Source organism: Piliocolobus tephrosceles, chromosome 2 (assembly GCF_002776525.5).
Source record: "Piliocolobus tephrosceles isolate RC106 chromosome 2, ASM277652v3, whole genome shotgun sequence".
NCBI lineage: Eukaryota > Metazoa > Chordata > Mammalia > Primates > Cercopithecidae > Piliocolobus > Piliocolobus tephrosceles.
This window is the reverse complement of record NC_045435.1, coordinates 114,043,686-114,068,697: the sequence shown is the minus strand read 5'-3', so window position 1 is coordinate 114,068,697 and position 25,012 is coordinate 114,043,686. Positions and strand designations below refer to the sequence as shown.

The 25,012-nt window shown below is 36.3% G+C and overlaps 1 protein-coding gene across 1 annotated transcript in view; it reads right to left on the bottom strand.

Moving 5' to 3' along the window:
- Positions 1 to 20,511, bottom strand: part of SPATA16 (spermatogenesis associated 16) — a 254,621-nt gene extending 234,110 nt beyond the window's left edge. Inside the window, exon 1 of the mRNA XM_023213519.2 lies at positions 20,379 to 20,511. The gene's annotated coding sequence lies outside the window, so the exon portion shown is untranslated. The remainder of the gene's footprint in view (positions 1 to 20,378) is intronic.
- Between the last annotated feature and the right edge of the window lie 4,501 nt (positions 20,512 to 25,012).

Below are 25,012 nucleotides of genomic sequence, written 5' to 3'. Positions count from 1 at the left end.
AGTTATTCCTGAATGATTTTTTCTTCCAATAAGCTCCCTAAAAGCAGAAATAAACTTTACTCTTCTTGACATTAATTCAGTGCTTTGCATAGAGTAGGCATTCAATAGATGTTGATCAATATGAATGCTGTGAATCAACAGCTAATTTACACATTCTTATTTAAGAGAAACAAAATTGGATTTTTTTTAAAAAAGGTACAGACTATAACTTTGAAAAAGTTGTTTCTGAGAAATATTTCTGGATTTATGTTTTGTTTTAAATTTCGTCTTGGGTAAAGTACATTTTCTTCTTTGATAGTTCAAGTGAATCATGTACCAACTAGATTTAAACTATCAACCTCTTCACTTTTTTTTAGTAGTCAAGTTGATTAACATGACATTAGTCAGTGTTTCTGAGACACTGAGCTACACTTTAACCATTACTTCAATAAAAATAATTTCAGAGAAAACCATTAGACAATCATTATGTATGTCAAAGAAGTATTTGTTGATAACATTTTGTAAAAATGCTCATTCTTTAATTTAGAAGACAGCACTGTAAAATTGATTGCCTCATAGAAATATGACTTTAAAAAATCTTTAGCAAATATTGACATGAAACATGGGAACAATCTCCAAGGTTTTATAATAAATACGAGTACAAGAAACAAAGAGAAGTTAATGTTCAATCATATCCAGTGGGTAACCATTTTAAATGTATTCAGTGGATTTTCACCACATTTATGTTTTTTTCTTCGAGTATTTCATCAAGTGTTCTGTTCTATGTGGGAGTTTCTATTGCTTCATAGATTTAATCAGTGGTTTACATGGCTATTAGTACCACAGCTTATTTATTAAATTTTTGATTGAAATAGGCAGCTGAAACATGGGCAATTCAGCAAAAGAGAATCCTTAAAAATGTGCTCTCTGAAACATTCGACATCACAGTTGCTATGGTTTTCTTTCTTTAAAAAAAAAAAAATCTAATTTTAACTTGCTGTTAAATGTAACCAGTGAGACATTATGAGAAAAAAAACACCTTGTTAGTCTACCAGTTCTTTTAAATGTTTTAAAAAACACACTACAAAATATTACTTCAATCCAACAATCATTTATTGAGCACCTACTATGAGCAAGGTGCTGTGCTAGGGAATATGAGGGACACTAAAGATGACTGAGACAAGGGTCTTGGCATTGTAGTGCTCATAGCTAGGAGTGGAGGTGGAGGATGAAAAGAGGAGATGTTGTTTATTAGACTGTGAACTGTTGGAGAGACAGAAATGTATCACAATCCTTTTTCTATATTAATGTGTAGTTTCTTCAGAGCCTGGAACATAATAGACCCTTAATGTACGTTTGTTGTTAGAATGAATGTGTGGCTGAGTTACCATATTCTACATTATATGGTAGCAATAATAGACATACTTCTGTAGGAACATGGGACTGATGCGGTTTCAAGATATTTGGGAAAGCTTTTTAGAAGAGGGACAAGTGTCCCTATGCAAGTAGTTGCTCTTCTCTATTATCTGAGAACCCTCAAGAAATGGTACGTTATTATTGGAAGGTGGAGGGAAATTTGCCTTACAATGTTTTTTAATAACTGCAAAATCAAACAAACCATCCAGTGTTATATCCATAATAATAACAACCAACAGGTACTCTCAGTTTATGAAGTGGTCTTGCTGCATTAACCCATTTGTTTCTCACAACTACTCTTTTGCATAAATATTTTTAGCCATATTTTCATAATAAAGAAACCAATAGGTTAAACAACTTGAAAGACATTACCAGGACAGTTTACCAAACCTGACTTGAACCCAGCATGTCAAATTCCATGCTTTTTAGATAATAGGATAATATAGTCTTCTGCATTGCACCCCCAGTTATTTGGGGTTTATACTTTCCTTACTTTAAAAAGTTTTTTTTTTCAAACTTAATAACAAGATATTTGACTTTACTGCTGTTTTACTGGGTGGGACTCCCTCTAAAATGATAACAAAACAAACTAGCAATTTATAAGTTAACTTGAATATGTGAACCAAATTTGTTAAGAAAGATATTAGATTATTTTTTTTTTTGTGAAACAGAGTTTCACTATTGTCACCCAGGCTGGACTGCAATGGCGTGATCTCAGCTCACTGCAACCTCTGCCTCCCAGGTTCAAGTGATTCTCCTGCCTCAACCTCCCAAGTATCTGGGATTACAGGCCCCAACCACCATGCCCAGCTAATTTTTTTTTTTTTTTTTTTTTTTTTTAATAGATAGGGGGGCCAAGACGGGCGGATCATGAGGTCAGGAGATAGAAACCATCCTGGCTAACACAGTGAAACCCCGTCTCTACTAAAAAATACAAAAAAAAAAAAAAAAACCAGCTGGGCGTGTTGGCGGGCGCCTGTAGTCCCAGCTACTCGGGAGGCTGAGGCAGGAGAATGGCGTAAACCCGGGAGGTGGAGCTTGCAGTGAGCTGAGATCTGGCCACTGTACTCCAGCCTGGGCGACAGAGCAAGACTCTGTCTCAAAAAAAAAAAAAAAAAAAAAAAAAAGATACGTGATTTAGCCCTGTTGACCAGGCTGATCTTGAACTCCTGACCTCAGGTGATCCACCCGCCTCAGCCTCCCAAAGTGCTTGGATTACAGATGTGAGCCACCACGCCCAGGCTGGTATTAGATTTTTTGTATTTTTAAAGATCTGTAGCTGTGAATGTAATTATGGCCCTGCTATATTGTAGCCATCATTAGATTCAGGCAAAAAACAATGTGGACATAAAACTTCTACATGAATAGATTCCAGGAATTCAAATTTAAAATTGCCAAGCCATTTACTGATCACTAAGCCATCAAATGAGGAAAATGGCCTCAAAGCAACTGTACTTCTTTGTATCTCAAACACTGTGAACATTTGTCATGTTGGATCAGAGGGAGCTTCAGAAGGGAGATTTTATTATGATATTAAGTAGTGGAAAGAGCATTTGGTTTGGAACTGCAAGAAAGGTTTAAATTCTCTCTTATTATTTATTATTTGCATGTTGTAGGACAAATAATACAACCTCCCTAAACTTTCTTTCCCTTCTCTGGAAATTGGGAATGATCAGATACATGAGAATCATGTGAGAATCAAATGAGATGACCTATGTAAGAAGTTGCACTTAGTAAGAGAAGAGGTTTGGTAATTCCATAAGCAGCTCCTTGAATGAAAATGCCTTGGCTCTTTCCAAGGTTAATTCCTTTTGTTTGGATCCTGTCCCTCCATCCTCTCAATGACTTTGCTGCTGCAGTTGTCATCTTTCCATACCACCTCTTCTTCTGTTATTGGGCTGATCCTGTTGATGCCTGTGCTGATGTAGCAGCCCTTTTAAGAAAAACAACAACAAAAATCTCCCTTGACTTTCATATTGCCAAATTCGGTGGTCACCCCTAGGCTCACATCTGCCAGATCTCATAACAGCAGTCTTCACAGTTGACACTCTCTGTTTAATGGAATACTTTCTTCTCACTTTGTATGACACCATCCTCTTCCAATTTTCCAATTACTTCACTCATCACTCATTCTCAGTATCCTAGATTGGCTCTTACTTTTCTCTTTCACTAAGAGCCCACCTGGAGCCCCTTCTTTTCTCCAGCTACATTCTCTCCTCAGGTGATTTTGTCCAGTTCTATGGTTTCAAATACCATCACACACACCTAACTACCTGTGTTACACCTCTAGTCCTTATATCATCCTAAAACATCAAAATTGTGTGCTCCACTGTCTATGTCACATCTCTGCTTGGATTATCTAATATACATCTTAAATAATCTAATACATCGTAACAATACCAAATATACATCTTAACAATACCAAAACAGATCTCTTAATTCCCATTCTCTAAAATTATCCCTGTCTCAGTCTTCCCATCCCAGTCCATGCCAACCACATCCCCCCAATTGACCAAGACAGAGCTTTACAAGTTATCCTTTATTCCTCTCTGTCACTTAATCCCTATCTTACAGTCCATCATTTGGTCCTGTTGACTCTCCTTCTCTGCCTCTTTCCATATGTCTGATCAATACCCTCCTCCAGGGCCCATGATCTCTCTAGATTATTGCAGTTGCTCCTCACACAGCAACTCAAGTCATCCTTTTAAATGAAAATCAGCTCCCACCTCATTCTTACTAAGACCTTTTAATGGCTACCCGTAACACCTAGAATAGAATACAGTCTCTGATGCCTCTGCCTCCTTTGAAAACTCATCACATATCTTTCTTCCTTGGCCTACTATGTTCCAGCCACCTGGCATTCCTTCTGTTCTGCTAATTTGACAAGTTCATTCCCAACTCAGAACCTTTGCACTGGTTTGGCCAGAATGTTCTTTCCACTGTGATTTTTATGTTATTCAGATCATAGCTTAAATATTTGTTTGCAAAGAAGCCTTCTCTGATGAACTAGAGTAATCAGCCCTACCAAGGTGTGTAGGTGTTTTATGTCTCTCCATGCCACTCATCATAGTGGTATTTACTTGTCTGCATTTCATTCATATTTATATTCCCCCACCAGAAAGTGAGAGACTGCACTTTGTGTACTTAGTTCACTGCTATATACTCAGAATGTGCTCAACACGCAGTAAGTATTTGTTGACTGGAAAAATTGATGATGGTATCTTATTATACAATTAATGAAACATTCAAAAGTATCTTTTTGTTGTTGTTATTGCATCACTTTACAAAAGCTGAAAATTAGGCAGTCACCTAAATGTAAGTTAGATTTTTACAAATTGGCTTCAAAATGGAAAGCTTCTCTAGGCACTGTAGCATCCTGACTCTTTCTTTTTTCTTATTTTTGTGGTTTGTTACTCTAAGTCACAATATTTATGATGTACCTACCCTGGTCTTTTTTATTTTAGTCTTTGTTAGGGAGTAAATAATTTCTCTTATTCTTTGATGACATACAGCATGGCTTACTCAGAACCAGAACCGTCAGAAAAATCAGTCTCTTTTTTGGAGAAATGATAATTGTACAACTTGCTATCCTTATAAGTGTGGTCCATGAGGACTCAATTGTATTTCTTCGAAATACTTAACACAATTTGTAAAAACAATAACTCATTTGCTGTGGCAGGAATATGGAAGTAGAGGAAGTAATGTTTCAGTGTACTTTAGAGACCTTTGACTACATTTCTTCTTGAAACATAAACGCAATCAGCTTGCCAAATTCATGAGCATCCTGAGACAAAGTTCAAATCTGCTTCTCTTTCTTTGCAAACACTGCTCTGTCTTCCTGTAAAAGTGATCCAAGTTTCTATCTACATAAGAGAGTAGATAGATGTGTAAAGAAAAAGTAATTTCATTTAACTTTGGTCAACTCTTTAATTCTTTTTAGAAAGTTCTTTATTCTTAGAGTTTCACATTTGGTTTCTTAAACTATAACTCAGTATTATAGAAGTATAGAGATGAAGAATCTTTCAAAATACTCTAGTCTCTTTATTTTGCAGATGAAGAAATAGAGCCTTAGGCAGGTGAAATGACCTGTTTATGGTCACATAATAAATCAGTGCTTTTAACCACATCTTGCAGCTCTTTCAGAATTCTCTCTACCTTACTCCACTGCCTCCCACTACAATACACAAGGTAAATTGTTGTCACAATTTCCCAATGAAGAAACATGTTGGACAGTTCAGTGCTTTGTTTGCAGATATCCGCAAAATTAATAGACAGTAGCTATGAAGATTTCTTCTTTTGAGCCACCCTTCAATTTAGTTAATTGTTCTGAAACATGTTTTAAAGGTAAAGCTACTGAGAGGTGGGAAGTGCATCTTTTAAAAAATTCACAAGTTTTTATTTAAATCAATTTTAAGTTTATAGAAAAGTTGTACGAATATCAAGAACTCAAAATTGTGCTTTACCAATTTTAAACCTCTTGGTCACATTTATAATTCTCTTTCCCTAATGTGTGTGTGTGTGTGTGTGCGTGTGTGCATGCATGTATGTGCGTGTGCACATGCAGAGATGTTTAAAACATAAAACATTTGTATTATTTTTGCTAAGCTGTTTGAAAGTAAGTTGTGTACATCAAGCCTCATTACCCCTTAAATGTTCAGTGCACATTTCCTAAGACTGAGGATATTTCATTACTGTAACATAATACAGTTATCAAATCCAGGATGTTAACACTGATATGATACTATTGTCTAATCTACAGTCCCTATCCCTATTTTGCCTATTTTGTCAGTTGTCATGTCCTGTTAGGACTTTTTTTTTCTCCGAGATTATGTATTTTATGTAGTTGTCACATCTCTTTAGTCTCTTTTACTCTGGACTAGTTCTTTCTTCAGCTTTTTTCTATCTTCCTTGACATAGTCAATTTTGAAGAGCATAAACCAGCTATTTTACAGAATCTACCTCAATTTGGATTTTTCTGATACTTCCTCATGATTAGATTCAGGTTAAGCGGCCTCAGCCAGAATACTACAGAATGAATGTGTGTGTTTCTCAGGGTATCACATTTGGAGGCATACAACGTCCGCTTACTTTTCTTTGGTAATGTCAATTTTGATCACCTGGTCAAGATGTTATCTAGTTTTTCCAGAGTATAGTTACAGATTTTTCCCTATGTAACTTACATGCAATCTGTAGGAAGACACTTTGAGACCACGCAATTTCCTGCTTCCTCATCAAACTTTCCTCCCTCAATTTAGCATCCACTGATGATTCTTGTCTGAACCAATCTAAACTATGACGACTACAAAATGGCGATTTTTCCTTTCCTAACTCATGACATCATAAGAGTACTCAGATGGAGGGCTGGTCATCATCAAAGTACAAATATTTTTAAAAATAAAAATAAATTTTTAGCGCTGGAAGGGAATCACAGGGCAAATATGTTCTAACACCTTTACTCTAACGATGAGGGCTAGAGAGGGGGCACATCCCTATTTAGTGGCAATGGCAGGACTGAAGTTAGTTTACCGGCTCTGGTTCTAGGCTCCATTATATCCATCCATAAAGTAAATAAAAATTTATTTGTTAAAGACATAATGCCCTCAGCAGTTAGAAGCAAAAACTCATGGCATAAAGTCGGCAGAATAAAAGTGGATCATACAATGGTGACTTTAAATATCCCTTTTTTTCTTAAGAATTTTAGTGGGTGATACTACTTTAGTATGCATCAGAATTCCCTGAAACCTTCTAGGTTCCAGGCCCCACAGATTTTGATTCAGTATGTCTGGGGTAATGCATAGGAATTTGAATGTTTAGTAAGCAGAAGAGGGCTGTATTGAAAACACCAGAGGTTCACATCATGCAAATCGTTATGGTATACGCTCCATCTCCTACCTTTCCTACTCCAACTCCCACCACTTGAATTGAAAAGTATTAGTAAAAAACAATACTGTCATAAAATGAATTTTAAAAATGTTTAATAAGGGTCAGATATTATAATTACTTTCTTGCTTCTTTTGAAATACTAAATGCTAGAGCAAGTTTCCCAGAAAATTATTTTTTTTAGTAACGCTACTTTTCTCATGACATAAGCATATTCATGATTAGCTTACTCCAGGGGATACTGATATTGGTGGTCTGGTGAATCATGTTGGCCCCAGGTCAATGCATTCATATGCTTTATTTTGCTCAGGTAACACTGGTACCTGGGCTTGCACGGATGAAGCAGTCTGCCAGAAAGACAGAGGCTGCATTAGCTGTTGATGCTAAGGAAACACTTTAAAGTCTAAATGGCTACTCTCTTGAAAAATAAGTTTATAAGAATGAATTATTGGTAGACATTCACTCATCCATTTAGTCAACAAACTCTTGTTGAGTTCCTGCTAGGTAAAAATACAGGGCTAATTCCTGGGAAATTACAAAGATAAATAAAATAGACTGTGTTTCATAGGAACTCAGGAGCAAGAGATCAGAGATGCTATCTATCTTTCTTGGGAGGATGTTCCAAACTCAGGAACCAAAGTAGCATGAAAGACAGGACATGAATTTTGGATTTGAAGAGATATAAGTTCCAATCCTAACTCTGTCTTTTCTTTGCTAAAGAAACTTTCAGCAAGTTACTTAACTTTTATGTATCTTGGTTTCCTTATCCAAACAACATGAATACTAACTAATTCCTCATAGAGATGATTGAATGATTGACAAAATAACATGTGTTAAGAACTAATGCATCATCTGGCCCACTCAGTTCTCTATAGAGGACAGTTCTTATGGTGTTAAATATTGTGCTCTCTATATATTCTACTGCATGTGCAGACTTCTATGTATTCACTGTGTATATATATATTTATATATAATATTTATACATAAAACATACTAATAATGTTTAATTATTGGTGCCTTGTTTTACACTGTGAAACTGTTTATACATAAACACTCACCTGCATAATTTTTCTTCTTAAAAATACTAAGTTGGCAATTAATATTTACATGAAAGTTGAGTCAAGACATTTGTTCCCTGAGGATTTTGTGTCCTGAAGAATAGTCTGTACAACTGGAGAACACCTATCACAAACAGGGATGGCTGACACACCTTCCAGTGTTATCATACACCAAGCAAATAATGCATGATCCACTGGAATGGGTACACAATGGGGAATGAACGAATAGTATTTTCCATTACCTCACAAATAGAACCTGAGGCGTGAAGATGAGACTCCTCCGTAATTATTTTCTGCGGAGGTTGAATTGGATGTTTATTTTCATCTTAGATCACTACATATCACTGTAAAGTATATTTTGCAGTGGAATGGAGACAGGTAAAGATGAGCATAGAACTTCTGTAATTGGCCAGGTGCGGTAGCTCACACCTGTAATCCCAGCACTTTGGGAGGTCAAGGCGGCAGATCATGAGGTTAAGAGATCAAGACAATCCTGGCCAACATGGTGAAACCTCATCTCTACTAAAAATACAAAAATTAGCTGGGTGTGGTGGTGTGTGCCTGTAGTCTCAGCTACTTGGTAGGCTGAGGCAGGAGAATCACTTGAACCTGAGAGTCAGAGGTTGCAGTGAGCCGAGATTGTGCCACTGAACTCCAGTCTGGTGACAGAGTGAGACTCTGTCTAAAAAAAAAAATTCTATAATTCCTAAACATCTCGTATAATACAGCTTTCACCATTGTCATTTTAATATTTTATAAGAGATTACAGTGCATTTTAACTTAACCCCCACACTGTCCTTCCTTTTACAAGTTGCAGAATAAACGCTCATTTTTAAGACTTGAGAAACAGTTGGTTGAGATTTTTCCATATGATTTGCCTGAGGATAAATAGCACAATGTTGATGGCACTTATTACAGAACCTAGTAGAGACAGATAGTAAAAAATGATCTGTTTATCTACATATGCTGTCAAGCCACTTCCTGTCATAAACAGCTGAGCCAAAAGTAGGGCTCACCTAATTCTTTGCAAGATTCTTGTTTTGATATTATATTAAAGATAATATAATTATAAAGTGCTTTCAAATGTAATCATTTGGAATTTGTATATACTCATCCTAGGCAAAAAATAATAATTTCTTACTTGTATGGTGTTTTAGTACTATTATTTGAATATTTCTTCTGAATCTTTTTCTAGGGTAAGTAATGATACTTATTTTGTGGAAATGCATTTGTCTGTGAGAAAAATTAACTTTGGAATTAAGACAGAGGAATTATCAAAATAGTTTAGAAATATAATTTTTTACTTCTTCAATCATGTTTCAATTACATTTAATGACGATTTACAGGTTTAAGGAATATAGAAATATTTGAAGACTGATTGCATATTAATCATCCACTAATATTTCCCCAGTTGATCTCAGCCAAAGAAAACCGTAAAGCCAAAGAACTACTTGGAAAAAAATATTTTGGTTTGTGCAAAACTTTAAAACAAAGACATACTTTAAAATTTACTATTTTAACAAGCGGAACCTAACAAAATACATCATTCAAACAGTTACGCATTATACTCTGCTTATGAGTGGGATGGAGTAATAGATCAGAATTTCTGTTGAAAACTAACAGAAAAGCAGAATAAAAGACCAAATCATTTGTTTGAATATAGCTGAGAAGGCTGTGGAGAGGGTACAACTCCCTCATCAAAGTGAGCTGACTTTGACAGGGGCATCTTCTGGGGGCATCTGCTAATTGTAGGCATGGGGAAGAGTGTGAGCATCTCAACATTTCACTGAAGGAGAGTCATTGGTGGGTAATGTTGAAACCTGTACAGCTTTGGGCAAACATGTGGGGAGCCTCAAGCACACAGCTCTTTTACCACTCAGAAAAGAATGCCAATTTCTGGGCATACATGGGGCAGGATGGCAAAGTGGAAAGCCTCTGAAAGGAAGATAAATTTTTTTGCAGTCTTACAAGACAGGGACCCACAGGAGAAAGGGCTTTGGAGAAACACCACACTTTCAGCTGAAACTCTTGAGAACCAGGGTAGACCAGAGGTAGACTTTTTTGAGAGTTGCGACTCAGCCTCAATATGAAACAGTCCCTGATTAAATTAAGATAAAGTGCCATGTTATCTGCCCACTGGAAGGAAGGATACATCCATTATGGCGGAAGATGCATCATGGGGATTTTCTATAATTTTCTACGCACACTCTTCATTACTTAATGGAAAATCATTAAGTATGCAAAAATAAAACATCTCAAGGTAACAGTAGAAAAACCAAATGAAAAAGTAGACACTAGAAACCTACCCACGGCAGATCAAGCTATTAGAGCTGGGCAAGGAATTTTAAAACAACTCTAATTAATATATTTATGACAAGAGAGTGAGAAATGATAAAGAACTTTACCAGAGTATTACACTCTATAAAAAGAATAACAAATTCTAGAGTTGAGAAATATACTATCGGAAATGTACTCATTAGATGTATTAAACAACACATCAGATACAGCAGAAGACAGATTTAGTAAACTCAAGAAACAGCAATAGAATACATCTAAATTTAAGCAGAAAAGTAAAATAATGAAAAATATTATTTAAAAAACCTTTGGAAACATGTGAAACATAGTGAAAAGGTCTTAACAGAGTACAGTTGGAGCCCTAGAAGGAACACAGAGAATGAAGCAAAAGCAAAAGCAAAAGAGAATTCCAGGAGGAATTGAAGAGTAATAGTAAAAGTAAATGTGTGAGAATATACACATAGAAGTAAACATTGACTGCTCTTACGTGACTGCAGTAACAGACAATAATAGAAATAACTCCACAGGATTTAAAACCTAGGCAAAACTAAAAAGAATGACAACAATAATGCAAAAGATGGGAGAGGGTAAACAGAGTTAAAGTATTCTAATGTTATAAAATTATTAGGGGTTTGGTAAAAATAATTATTTGTATTAGATTGGAAGAAGTCAGGGATTCATGTTGTAATTTCTAAGGTAAAATCTGGGAAATATGAAATATAAACTAATATATAATTAACAAATTAATATAAAAAATATTTTTGAATTAAACCCAAAAAGGTGAGAAATAAAGGGGACCAAATAAAAAACAGATAGCAATGTGGTATACATAAACCAAAATCTATCAGCAATTACTTCAGATTTAATAGAAATAAATATTCTAATTTGGAGACCAAGATGGTCTCCCAGGAAAAAATTACTAACCCTGCCCGGGTGCAGTGGCTCACACCTGTAATCTCAGCACCTTGGAAGGCTGGGGTGGGTGGATCACTTGAGGTCAGGAGTTTGAAACCAGCCCGGCCAATATGGCGAAATCCCCTCTCTACTAAAACTACAAAAATTAGCCAAGCATAGTGGTGCATGCCTATAATCCCAGCTACTCGGGAGGCTGAGGTAGGAGAATCTCTTGAAGCTGGGAGGCGGAGGCTGCAGTGAGCCAAGATCACATTGGTGCACTCCAGCCTGGGTGACAGAGCAAGATTCTGTCTCAAAAAAAAAAAAAAAAGAATTACTAACCCCAACTCTATAGTGCTTAGAAAAGATACACCTTAAGTATGAGAACACAGAGAAGTTGAAAATGAAACCATGAAGAAAGATATGGCATGCAAACATCAACCAAGATAAGGGATGGCTAACTAATAATCAAAGTGGACTTTATGGAAAGAAGCATTACTAGAAATACAGAAGGTATGTTAGTTATTAATTTATTGTTCCTCAGCTCCAAACCTACCCATCACTCTGTATAGTGATATTGGAACTGAAATCTGCAGACTACATTTTTATTTTTCCAGCTGGTTGAAAGTTAGGCTCTGCCAATAGAGGGTACTGGAGAAACACTGCAAAGCTGAAAGAGGAAGAAGGGACATTTCCTTCTTGGAATTTTCTGTTTCCGCCAGCAGCAAATGCTTCTGTTTGTAGGGGTCCAGGCAGCCTTTACAGGTGCGGTGGTGGCCTGCAGAGTCAGTGCATTCTTTTGTCAAATTTCTTCGTCACCACAGCCATGTTTCTTTCCTAGTTCTGAGACAAGCAAACCCTATCTCAGTGACTTCTCCCGGCCACACTGTCTCCTCAGAGATCTGAATCTTAGCCTTGCAGGATCTCCTCTGAGCTCCCAAGTTACTTACTTGTTTATGTCCCCTCATCCCTAAGGATGTGACAGGGGACTATACAAGGAGAAGATAGAACAATTTAAATCTGTCTTCAGTGAATAACACGGCTTTTAAGTACATAAAATATAAAAATTGACGAATAAAAGGAGAAATTGACAAATCTCCAATTATAGTGGGAAATTGTAACACACTTCTGTCAATGGCTGATGGAATTTCAGACAAAAAAATACAGAAAGGAAAAAGGAAAGAAAACTTTCAAGAACATAGGAGATCTGTGTAACATAAGCCACAAACTTGACTCAATAGACAGATGTCAAATCCTGCAACAAAGAACATCAGAATGTACATTCTTTTCAAGTGCACCTGAAACTTTTACCAAAATTGACCATAGCTCACTCATAAGTCAAGCCACAACAAATTTCACATTTTATATGGACATAAAAAGGGCCAAGAATAGCCATGTTAATCTTGAAGAAGAACAAAGCTGACAGACTTGTCCAGATATTGAGAATTACTATAAATAAAGCTATAATAAGGAAGGCAGCATGGCTTTGATGCAAGGATAAATTACACCACCTAAAAAGAAGAAAAAGTCCAGTAGTAGACCTACATATACATGTTCATTTAATTTATGACAAGAGTTACCCTGGCATGCAATGGGGGTGCTGTGGCTTAAGCATGTCCCCTAAAAGTTCATGTGTTGGAAGCCTGATTTTCACCTTGATGCAGCAGTGTGGGGAGGTGAGGTCTAGTGGGAGGTGTCTGAGTCATGAATAGATTAATGCTGAGTGAGTGAGGGAGTAAGTTCTTGTGATCCCAGTTACTCAGGAGGCTGAGGCAGGAGAATCACTTGAACCCGGGAGGTGGAGGTTGCAATGAGCTAAGACTGGACCACTGCACTCCGGCCTGGGTGACAGAGCGAGACTCTGCCTCAAAAAAAAAAAAAAAAAAAAAAAAGAAAAAGAAAAAGCCATTGTAAAGCAAGTCTGCCTCTCATGTTTGGTCTTCCTTTTGCATGTCTGCTTCCTCTTTGCTTCTTTGCCAGGTGGTAATGCAGCATGAGTTCCTCACCAGAAACAGCAGATGCTGGTGCCATGTTTCCTGGACTTTTCAGCCTCCAGAATTGTAAGCCAAATAAACTTCTTTTTAAAATAAATTACCCAGTCTCAGGTATTCTTCTATAGCAACAGAAAACAGAATAAGTCAAAAACTAGAATGATGGCTTTTTAAATAAATGAGGCTGGCCTAAATCTAATGCAGCAAATAAATTTTGCTACTTATCTTACATAATGCACAAAAATCAATTCCAAATGCATTGCAAAAGTAAATGTTAAAAAAACAACATTAATGCTTTTAAAAGAAAATGGATAATTTTATGACTTGGATAGGCAAGGATTTCTTGAACAGAACATAAAAATAATAAATTGGATTACATTATATGTAACAATTTTTGTTCATCAAAACAAAACACATCTTTAAAAATGAAATGACAATTCATGGAATAAAAGAAAATATCTGTAGTACATATATTTGATGTGGACTTGTATCCAGAATCCATAAAGGACTTCTTCTTTTTTTTTTTTTTTTAAGACAGAGCCTCGCTGTATGGCCCAGGCTGGAGTGCAGTGGCGCGATCTCAGCTCACTGCAAGCTCTGCCTCCTGGGTTTACGCCATTCTCCCGCCTCAGCCTCCGAGTAGCTGGGACTACAGGCGCCCGCCACCACACCCGGCTAATTTTTTGTATTTTTAGTAGAGATGGGGTTTCACCGTGTTAGCCAGGATGGTCTCAATCTCCTGACCTCGTGATCCGCCCACCTCGGCCTCCCAAAGTGCTGGGATTACAGGCTTGAGCCACTGCACCTGGCCCCATAAAGGACTTCTATGAAAGAAGACAGAAGAAAAAGACCCAGTAGAGAAATGGACTAAACATTTTAATACACATATCATAAAAGATGATCTCCAAATGGTCAGTAAATTCATGAAAGAGTTATTAACTCCCATTAGTCATCAATGGAATGCAAAGTGAAACCACAGGTTGATATCACAACAAATCCACCAGAAGGCTAAAATTAAGAAGACAGACAATACCTAGTATTGGCAAGTATATGGCATAAGTGGATTTTTTACACAAAGCAGATATAAATGTAAGATGGTACAACCAATTTGGAAAGCTGTTTGAGAGCATCTGCTTCCTCCTATACTCTGTACTGGCAGATTTTTTTCCTATATACCCAGCAGAAATGCATACTAGAATGTTCACAGTAGCACTATTCACAACAACCTAATAACATAATAACATTGAAAACATTCCAAATGCCCATGAATCATAGAAAAGATAAAAATAGTGTGGTATATTTATACAATGGAAAAATATTATTAGCAGTGAGAATAAAGGAACTACAACTATAAGCAACCACATGGAAGAATCTTACAAATAAAACATGGAGTGAAAGAAGCCAGATACAAAGGAATACATATTGTATGATTCATTTAAATAAAGATCAAATTTAGGCAAAACTAATTTGTGGTGTTAGATGTCAGATTTGTGGTCGCCCTTGAGATGCTGAGTGGTTACTAGAATGGAGCAGGGGCAGCTCCTGGGCTAACTGGTACCATCATTTCTGGATCTGAGAGCTGGTTACACCAATGTGTTTATTTGATTAAATCTGTCTTCATTTGTGCCTTTTACCAAATGTATGTTATGTATTGATGGAAAGTTTACAGTAAGAAAATCACAGGTCAAGACAGCTTGAAATTTTACATACAAAGACTCTGAGTTTACCTGAGGCAAGTTTTCCCTAAACACATGGCCCCTACTCCCTTACCTACTATCTTTGCATTGTCTAAGAATATGAGCAAGAAGTCAGGGTAAGGATTTGATAGTTAGGAGGTGTTTGCTTCAAAATTCTCCAGGAGGGTAAAACCACACAAAACAAATGAAATGCAGTTCACGTTAGTGACTTGGAAATTATCAGACTGTGTGTATGGTAGATACACTGAAAGAGATTCCCTGATTACATTTCTGAAGGTTCTAAAAACCAGGGCAAACTGCCCTGGACATGTAGCAGTTGCTCGCTTTCATTGTCATAATTATTATTTTTTTTACTTTTATTTTTATGCTATCTTTTTAAAAATAATTTTTTTATTTTTATTACTTGTGGGGACTTAGTAGGTGTATATATTTATGGAGTACATGGGATGTTTTGCCACAGGGATGTAATGTGTAAAAATCATGTCATGGTCAAGGATTTATCCTTTGTGTTACAAACAATCCAATTATCCTCTTTTAGTTATTTTTAAATATACAGTTAAATTATTATTGACTGTAGTCACCCTCTTGTGCTGTCAGATACTAGGTCTTCTTTATTCATTAAATTGAACTATTTTATCATACCCATTATTGTCATAATTTTTTAAATTTAGCTATGGCACAGGGAGGAATAAAACCTCTGTGCTTGCTTTCTCATGACCCAAACTCCCTGCAGTTGTTTGTTATATTAATTGGAAAATAGGGTGACCTAATGACCGGACCAGTGACCTCAGGTTCAGCCTTACCTCAGTCAACACCCAGTCCTAGGAGAAGGTGGGAAGAAGAAGGGTCTCAAGAGAGGCCAGTGGGAACCAGCGAAGACAATGACTCAAGACCCCTTCCCTTTGCAGCCACCAAGTAGATGAATAAGCTTTCCCTCTCCTCTCTCTTGGGAAGGAGGGAAAAATGGTGACCACTTGAGAGGAAAAAATGTATCCAAAGAACCCATTTAAAAACACTACTGAATTGTATTTGATGAGAAAGTTTAAATAATCCCTCTCTACATTCCCACATTTCAACATTAGTAGAAATGGGGCCTAAAGAGCTCGCCTGATGAGTTCTGCTATCAAAATAAATCTGCCTCTGCCATCACTGTACATCTAAATCAGCCCTACGCCAGTTTAGGGCAACACCACCAGGTAGGAATGTCCCAGAAAGAAGCAGCACTCTCAAGCCTAGAGGAAGAGATGAATCAGGCTCGGAGGGATTCTTTTCAAATGGCACCTCCTTCCCATTATATCCCAATCCCATCCCATTATCTTGAAGGATTATTGTGGATGTGAAAGATCTGGAAGAATAAAAAAATTGCGAATTAGTGTGGTAGAAAGATAGGTGGAGAACAGAAATGATCACCTGCTACTGAAAGATAAGAAAGAACAAAATCAGATGACTATGATGTTAGACAAATTCTGTAACAACAGACAGAGTCACAGGTCCACGGAAGGCAGGATCTATGGGAGGAAAACAGGAAAAGAAATAGCAGCCGCTGAAGAGAAAGCTTCTATGAACACTAGAACTTCCTCATTTTCTACACGCATAAGTGGTGTCAATTTTAATGTATTTCAAGTCTTTTCTTTCAATCTGGTAATGACTCTCATGTTTAACATGTTGCCTCACTGTTAACTACATCAGTAAATATAAAGGGTGAGGAAATTAACTGAGAGATTGGAACTTTTGAAAGCCTTTAATTAAGCCTTGGCCCCAATACCTAAGAAGGTTCAGATGCCTTCTATGTGTTTATTCCTCCATTATCTCCTTCTCTGAGGGGGATCCCATGGACTCTCAACACACACACACACACACACACACACACACACACACACACAGAGAGAGAGAGAGAGAGAGAGAGAGAGAGAGAGAGAGAGAGAGAGACACACCTCTCCCTAAAGAAGAGACCAGATGTATTATGTTTGGGAATGTATGTTAGAGAGGACTATTGCAATCCTTTCTTTCTTCACCTTAAACTTAGGTTTCCAAATGTCTGTTCAACAGGAATAAGAAGTGATTTATATCATGTTTTTGCTCCTTACATCTTCAAGTTAACAAAATTGAGCTGATTTCTAACAAGTTAAATGCATACTTTTTTTCTTGGTGTTCGCGGGCGGGGGGGTGGCGTGTGGATGGGTGATAATGCGATGTCTTCTCAAGCTATAACTTCAGTGATCATTCAAGACAGCATTGAATTCTTCTGCCTGAGTTATGCTGGCTAATAGGAATTTAATTGAGAACCGGTGGGAGAGCACTGAAGCATTCATGCATGTGAAAGCAGACGAACACCCACAATGTGGAATTTCCTAAGGAAAGTTACTCTGGCAGAGAAATACAGACCAGGTTGAGTGCCAGTAACTTTTAAGCTAACACGTGGAGCTATCTTCCTAATAAGTAATGAGCTAACGGTCCTTGAAGAAAAGTGAGGCCAATATTTTCAACTGGGTATTTTCAAACATTTTAAAAACATCAGCTCAGAGTTATATACAATTCCCTTCCTCTGTAAGATATTCATCTTCCTTAACTTTGATTCCATAAAATAAAGCTTATTTTTGAAAGGCACATGCAGAACTTATTTAGGTAAATCTAAAATAAACAGCAAGACAGAATAAATAATTTGTCTATGAAAAGAAATTGAAATCAGGAGCTGATTTCTACTCAGTAATTATAATACAAGTCTTCCTGAAACATTTCCTTTTAAATGGCCTACTTAAAACCATATCAGTTTTCCACTTCTCATGCAATTCTAGATGACAGTGTGACTTCAGCTTCAGTTTCTACTTACAAAGGTTAAAGAGACGCTTTCTAACACCTATCCTGTATCAAATCAACTCAATTACCTTTCAAAGTTGCCTAAATCGTGAAATATTAGTGGTTCAAATACATGAATTCTGCCCATTTCAGGATAGATGTACATAGGTGTACATAAATGTATATTACATCATAGAGTATGTAAATACATTTACTTCTGGAGGCTTTCTAAAATGTAAAGCTAAAGCTGAATCTTTACCTTCCATTAATTTTACAATAATTTTCCCCATTATATAGAGAATTGGAATTCTGATATCAGTCATAGCCATTGGGTTCTGTTTTCTTATTTATAAAATGGAGTTAATATCTTCCTCACGTAATTGCTGAGAAGAGTAATATAGGAAGATTGCCTGAAAATAGTAAGCGCTCAATAAATGTTAACTATTGTTCTATCATTATCATCGTTTTTGTTATTGCTGTTATTATTGTTCAGCAATTTTTTAAAATATTAGACAATTACAAAAATGCTCTATTAGACAGATGGCTCATGTTCATTCATTGTGTATATTTTGAAATTTAGCTAGAGGTATGATAAATTATAGTCTTTATTTTTCTATGTTTAAGCTAGACTGCTGTAATATTTTATTTTATAACATCCCTAAAAAAACTCAGAAGCTCTTCGTGAGTGCAAAATGTTACAACTTGAACGTTACTTTCCAAGAAGATGACTCAATATATTCCACACTAGTTGAAAGACAATACTCCAGGCTTTCTGATGTAAAAGGATTTAAAAACCCTTGAGCATATGGTGTTTGCATTGCTTTTGTTACTATGGCCTACAATTGTTGGGGTACCTATTCATTTATTTCAAAATGATGTGTCACATAAAAGGAATAACAACAACAAAAAAACAACTTGCAGCCAAAATCTACGTAGAGGAATGTAGCTTCAGTCACTGTGCATCTTAATTAGAAAAAACAGCTGGGTGCGGTGGCTCACGCCTGTAATTCCAGCACTTTGGGATGCTGAGGCAGGAAGATTGATGGAGGTCAGGAGTTTGAGACCAGCCTGGCCAACATGGCAAAATCCCGTCTTTACTAAAAATACAAAATTAGCTGGTGTGGTGGCACATGCCAGTAATCCCAGCTACTCAGGAGGCTGGGGAGGAGAATAGCTTGAACCCAGGAGGTGGAGGCTGCAGTGAGCCAAGATGGCACCACTGCACTCCAACCTGGGCGACAGAGCAAGACTCTGTCTCAAAAACAAACAAACAACAACATTAAACTCCTGGAGTAAGGATTAACTGTGGGTTTATGCCTGGAGATCATTTTAAGGTTCTGTGTCTCAGAGTTCATGCTCATTTATTGCTTTCTGTTAAGTCATAATCAATTTCCAAGGTGCTGGTTTCACCGCTCAGAAGATGAACAACTTAATGAACTTAGGGTAGTTTGTATTATAATACTGTTAGTACATTAAATTTAATCATAAAGGGTTAAACAAAACCGCTTACGATACAAAGTTTTCATGCATTTATTTCAAACTAAGGCTTACTAAAAATGGTAAACACTTCCCTGGTGCTTCAAAAACAGAGACCTTTACTGACACTTATTAACTTTTAATGGGTAATAAATATAAAATGCAAATTTTAAACAAACTTTGAACCTATTTTTAATTGTTCACGCTGACTAACCTTTGAATGGCAAGGTCCTTGTGAAAGACATTCAGTCATTCATTTGCTCATTCAAACATCAAACATTTCAGAGCACGCATTTTATGCCAGGTGTGATGTTAGCATACAGAAATGATGACATGGTCTATGTCTTTCTTACAGGGAGCTTGGATTGTTTCTCTCCCTAACATCCTACTCCTTGACATTCAATGTCTTCAATCCACAGTAATATTATGGGTTAAGGAGACGACAACCCACATCACAAATGATAAAATGTGAACTCCGAATTAGGAGTCATCAAATCCCACTTGACTAGAAGATGCCCTCAAATTATACACTTTATTAGGGAATGTATGTTAGAATAAAGCAAAACAAAACAAAAAATCTGTTATTGGGAAACCAAGTGCGATATCAGTCTTTACTTTCTCACCAGAGTAGGGAAGGATAGGGTGAGCCTGTGCAGCAGACAGGGAACCACTTTGGAACTACCTGTCTTCTAATTGCCTGCAGGAGATGATTTCTTGGTTACTTACTAGTGCTTTTTATAAGCAACATTCCTCATTCCTCAGATGGGCAGGAAGAAAGGAGCTCCTGTTTTCCCAACTTACTCCAGCTTCACGTGAGGGTCATCTCCCTTCCTTCCCACCCAGCCACTGAACGAGAAAGGCTTTAACTGGGCAGACCTGAGTGATTCTCCTCCTACCTAAGCAGTTGTGGCTCAGCCCCGCGGGGACGGGGCGAGGCTCTGGACTCCTCCCAGCCACAGCATCTGCCAACACCGGGCTCCCAACGTCCCACTGCGAGGCCTGGTCAGGCTGCGTGCACGCGGTGACGCCCGGACTTGAAACGTCCCGTGCCACGCGGCCCATGGGGCCCACAAGTGGCGCGGGTCACTGGCACCTCCCTAGTCTTTCTTCTTGAGTTGCACCTGATGTTTCCAATAATAAAAACAAGGTTATTTACATTTTTCCGTTCAGATTCTAAAAGCAATATGATCATTAAAATAATTTAGAAGATACAGAAAGATGTACATAAAATAAAAATTATTTGTATTCTAAAGACAGGCACGAAGAACATTTTAATGTATATCTTTGCAGTTTCTTCGCTATGAATAGATTTTAAAAAAAATCATACCATTCTGTCTCTTTCACACAAAACTACACAGATACAATATAGACTTTATACATACATTTTTTTTCCTTCATTTTGTTTTTATTATAGCATGTTTGCTTAATTTACAGCAAGCAGAAAATAAGCTGGGTCTTATTTTGATCCAAGTATTGATGTTTTAAACGTTGTACACAATATTTGTTAAAAAGAACATAAAAATACCTTTTTAGAAGCCTCTGTAAGAAAGAAAATATAAAGTTTAACCCTACAACTTTCCTCTTTGCTAGAACTGCAGACTACTGCTACAGTTTTAAATAGACTTTTTGTTGTTTAAACTATACATCCATGAAAATCTAAAAAAATTAGAGAAACGTGCATATAAATAATTGCATAGCAGAACATGAACATTAACTGCAAACAGTAAAGAAATGAAAGTTAGAAATACTATCAAATATACGAAGGTTCTAGAATCAATCCTTTAAAAACATTCCACAAACAGTATTTAAAATCCATCATTGTATACATACATTTTTATAAAGTTTTGTATTTGTTCTCTTTTAAAGAAAATAATTTTAAATATTTTACTCTAAAACCGTTTATGAGATCTCATAAGCTTCTACCTATGTATATTTTAGAGTAAAATATGTGCTATATTATATAGAATATATAAATGTATATTATATATCAAATATATAATAATATGTTTATTTTATACTAACGTTATATGTTATATACTACTATTATATAACATGTTATGTTATATATATAATTATGTATGTTTAAACATAAACATGCTTTACCTTCCATGCATTTTAGGCAGCACATTATTGACACATTTGAAGAAATCTATGTACCGCTAAGGACTGCATCTTCCTCCTAGCCACTGTTGTGGCTTGTCTGACAAACATCCCTTGCTTTCCTTTATAGCTTAACAAATCATACATGTATCACTTTTTATTGAAATATGACGTATGTCCAGAAAAATGAATAAACTGAAGTGTGCTCAATAAATTATCACAATGTGAACGCATCAGAATAACCACCACCCCAATAAAAAAACAAAATCTTAGCACCCCAGAAACCCCTTCTAATTTCCATTCCATTTCATTCACCATAGATAGTGACTCTTCTGGTTTCTAATACCACAGTTTAGTTTTGTCTGTTTTTGAACATAATAAAAATAGTCCAGTTATGGTTTTACTACTCTATACTGCCATTGATTATAGTAGTATAATCAATCTTTTACAAAGTACACTGAATATGATGACTAAATTTCACTTCTTGGGGAAAACGTTTGTCTTCTTCACACTTTCCCACTGCCCCTCTCTCCTACCTTTCTGCAAAAAATGAGGAAACTACGTTTCAAGGTAAGGTGTAAGGATCGATTGAGATGAGGTGCATGAAGCCTCTGCTGTGTGATAACAGGTTTTTCAATCCCTCTGCAGTAGTCATATTCTCCCTACTACCTCACCTCAGCCGCTATGCCTGATGTATCTCCAACCTGCCTTCAAACCTTTGCTTCCTTAAAAAGTTTTTTTAACCTAGTAAACAGTTCTGCAAGTTTTGATTGTAAGTGCCACACAATCAAGATTTAAACACTACTGCCACCCATAAAAATAACACTATGTCTCTGTAGTCAACTCTGTGGACCATTTCCAGACCCTGGCATCTACTGATGTGTTTTTTGTCCCTTTAGTGTTATCTTTTCCAAAGGTCAAATAAATGGAATTATATAGCATGTAGCCTTTTGATTCAGATGTCTTTCATTCAGCATATTACATATGAGATTCACATTGCTGTGGTGTTTATCAGGAGTTCAGTCCTGTTTATTGCTGAGTAATGTTCTATTTGTGTGCATATACCACAGTTTATCAGTTCACCAGTTGAGGAATATTTGGCGGTCATAAATAAAGCTTCTATAAATATTTGTATACATATGTTTGTGTAAATTTAAGTTTTACTTTACTTAAATACCTAGGGATCAGGTTGCTGGGCCACATGGGGTTTAACTTCAAAAGAAACAGCCAAATTATTTTCCAAAATTTCTGTACCATTTTGCTTTCCCACCAGCAATACATGAGATTTCCAGTTACTCTCACATCCTCACCAGCACTTGGTGCTGTCAGATTTTTTTTTCATTTAAAAAATAATATTTCCTTTGGGTATCTCCTTGTGGTTTTAATTTGCATTTCCCTAATAACTAATGACATTGAATATATTTTCATGTGCTTATTTGCCATTTATATCTTCTTTGGTGAAGTGCCTGGTCCAATCTTTGCTCATTTTATAATAAATGGATTGTTTTGCTACTTAGTTTTGTGACTTCTTTTATTCTAAATATAAGCCCTTTATCAGATTTGTATTTTAAATATGTTTTTCCAGTCTGTGCTTGTCTCTTTATTCTCTTAGCCATATCTTTCAAGGAGTAGAAGGTCTTAACTCTGATAAATTTCATTTATCTTTTTTATGACTTGTGTCTTTGATTTTATATTTAAGAAATCTTTTCCTAATCCCAAGTCACAAAGATTTTTCTACTAAGTTTTCATTTAAGAGCTTCCTAGTTTTTAGGTTTTACATTTAGGATATGATCATTTATGACATAATTTTTGTGTGGGGTGCAAGTTATGAGTTAAGGTTAATTTATTTTTGCAAGTAGAGGTCCAATTGTTTCTGTACCATTTGTTGAAAAGACCATCCTTTTTCCATTGAATGGCCTTTGTACCTTTGTTGAAAAATCAATGCATGAGTCTATTTCTGTACTCTCTAGTCTGTTCTATTGATCTATATGTTTGCTTTTTCTTCAATATCACACTGTCCTGGTTGCTATAGCTTTGTAAAGTTCTAATTTCAGATAGTGCATATCCTTCCACTTTGTTCTTCTTTTCCAAAACTATTTTGTATATTCTATTTTCTTTGCTTTTCCATGTAAATTCTAGAATCAGCTTGTTGATTTTTATCGAAAATGTCTTGTTACAGTTTTGATTGGAATTGTTGAAATCTATAGAACAATTTAGGAAAAACTGACATTTTAGCAAATGAGTCTTCCAGTCCATTATCACTGCATACAGGCATATGTCAGAGATACTGTGGGTTTGGTTCCAGATCACTCCAATAAAGTGAATATTGCAATCAAGTGAGTCACATAAAGTTTTTGGTTTCCCAAAACCAAAAACTACACATAAAAATTATTTTTACACTGTACTGTAGTCTATTAAGTGTGCAATAGGATTATGTCTTAAAAAATGCATTCCTTATTTAAAAATACATTATCATTAAAAAATGCTGACAATCATTTGAGATTTCAGTGAGTTACAATCTTATTGCTGATTTAGAGTCTTGCCTCAAAGCTAATGGCTACTGATTGATCAGGATGGTGATTGCTGATGGTTGAGGTGACTGTGGCAATTTCTTAAAATATGACAGTGAAGTTTTCTGCATTGATATTTTTTTTTCAGAGAAGATTTCTCTGCAGCATGTGATGCTGTTTGATAGTATTTTACCCACAGTAGAACTTATTTCAAAATTGAAGTCAATCCTCTCACACTCTGCAGCTGCTTTATCAAATAAGTTTATGGAGTATTCAAAATCTTTTGTTGTCCTTTCAACAATGTTCAAAGCATCTTCCTTAGAAGGAGACTCTATCTCAAGAAACTACTTTCTTTGCTCATCCATAAGAAGCAACTCCATATCCATTCAAGTTTTATCATGGGATTCCAGCAATTCAGTTACATCTTCAAGTTCTACTTCTAATTCTAGATCTCTTTCTGTTTCTAACATATCTGCAGTTAACTTGTTCACTGAAGTCCCAAACCCCTGAAAGTCATCAATGAGAGTTGGAATCAATTTCTTCCAAACCCCTGTTAATGTTGATATTTTGGCCTCCTCCCATGAATTGCAAATATTCCTAATGGCACCTAGAATAGTCAATTGTTTCCAGAAGGTTTTCAATTTAGTTTGTCCAGGTCCACCAGGGGAATCACTATCTATGGCAGCTATAGCCTTACAAAATGTACTTCTTTAATAGTAAGACTGGAAAATTTAAATGACTTCCTGATCCAGAATGGATATTGTGTTAGCAGGCATGAAAACAACATTAAACTCCTTGTACATTCCCATCAGAGCTCTTGGGTGACTAGGTGCATTGTCAACGAGCAGTAATATCGCAAAAGAACTATATTTTTCTGAGCAGTAGACTTAAAATGTTTAATAAAGCATGTTGTAAACACA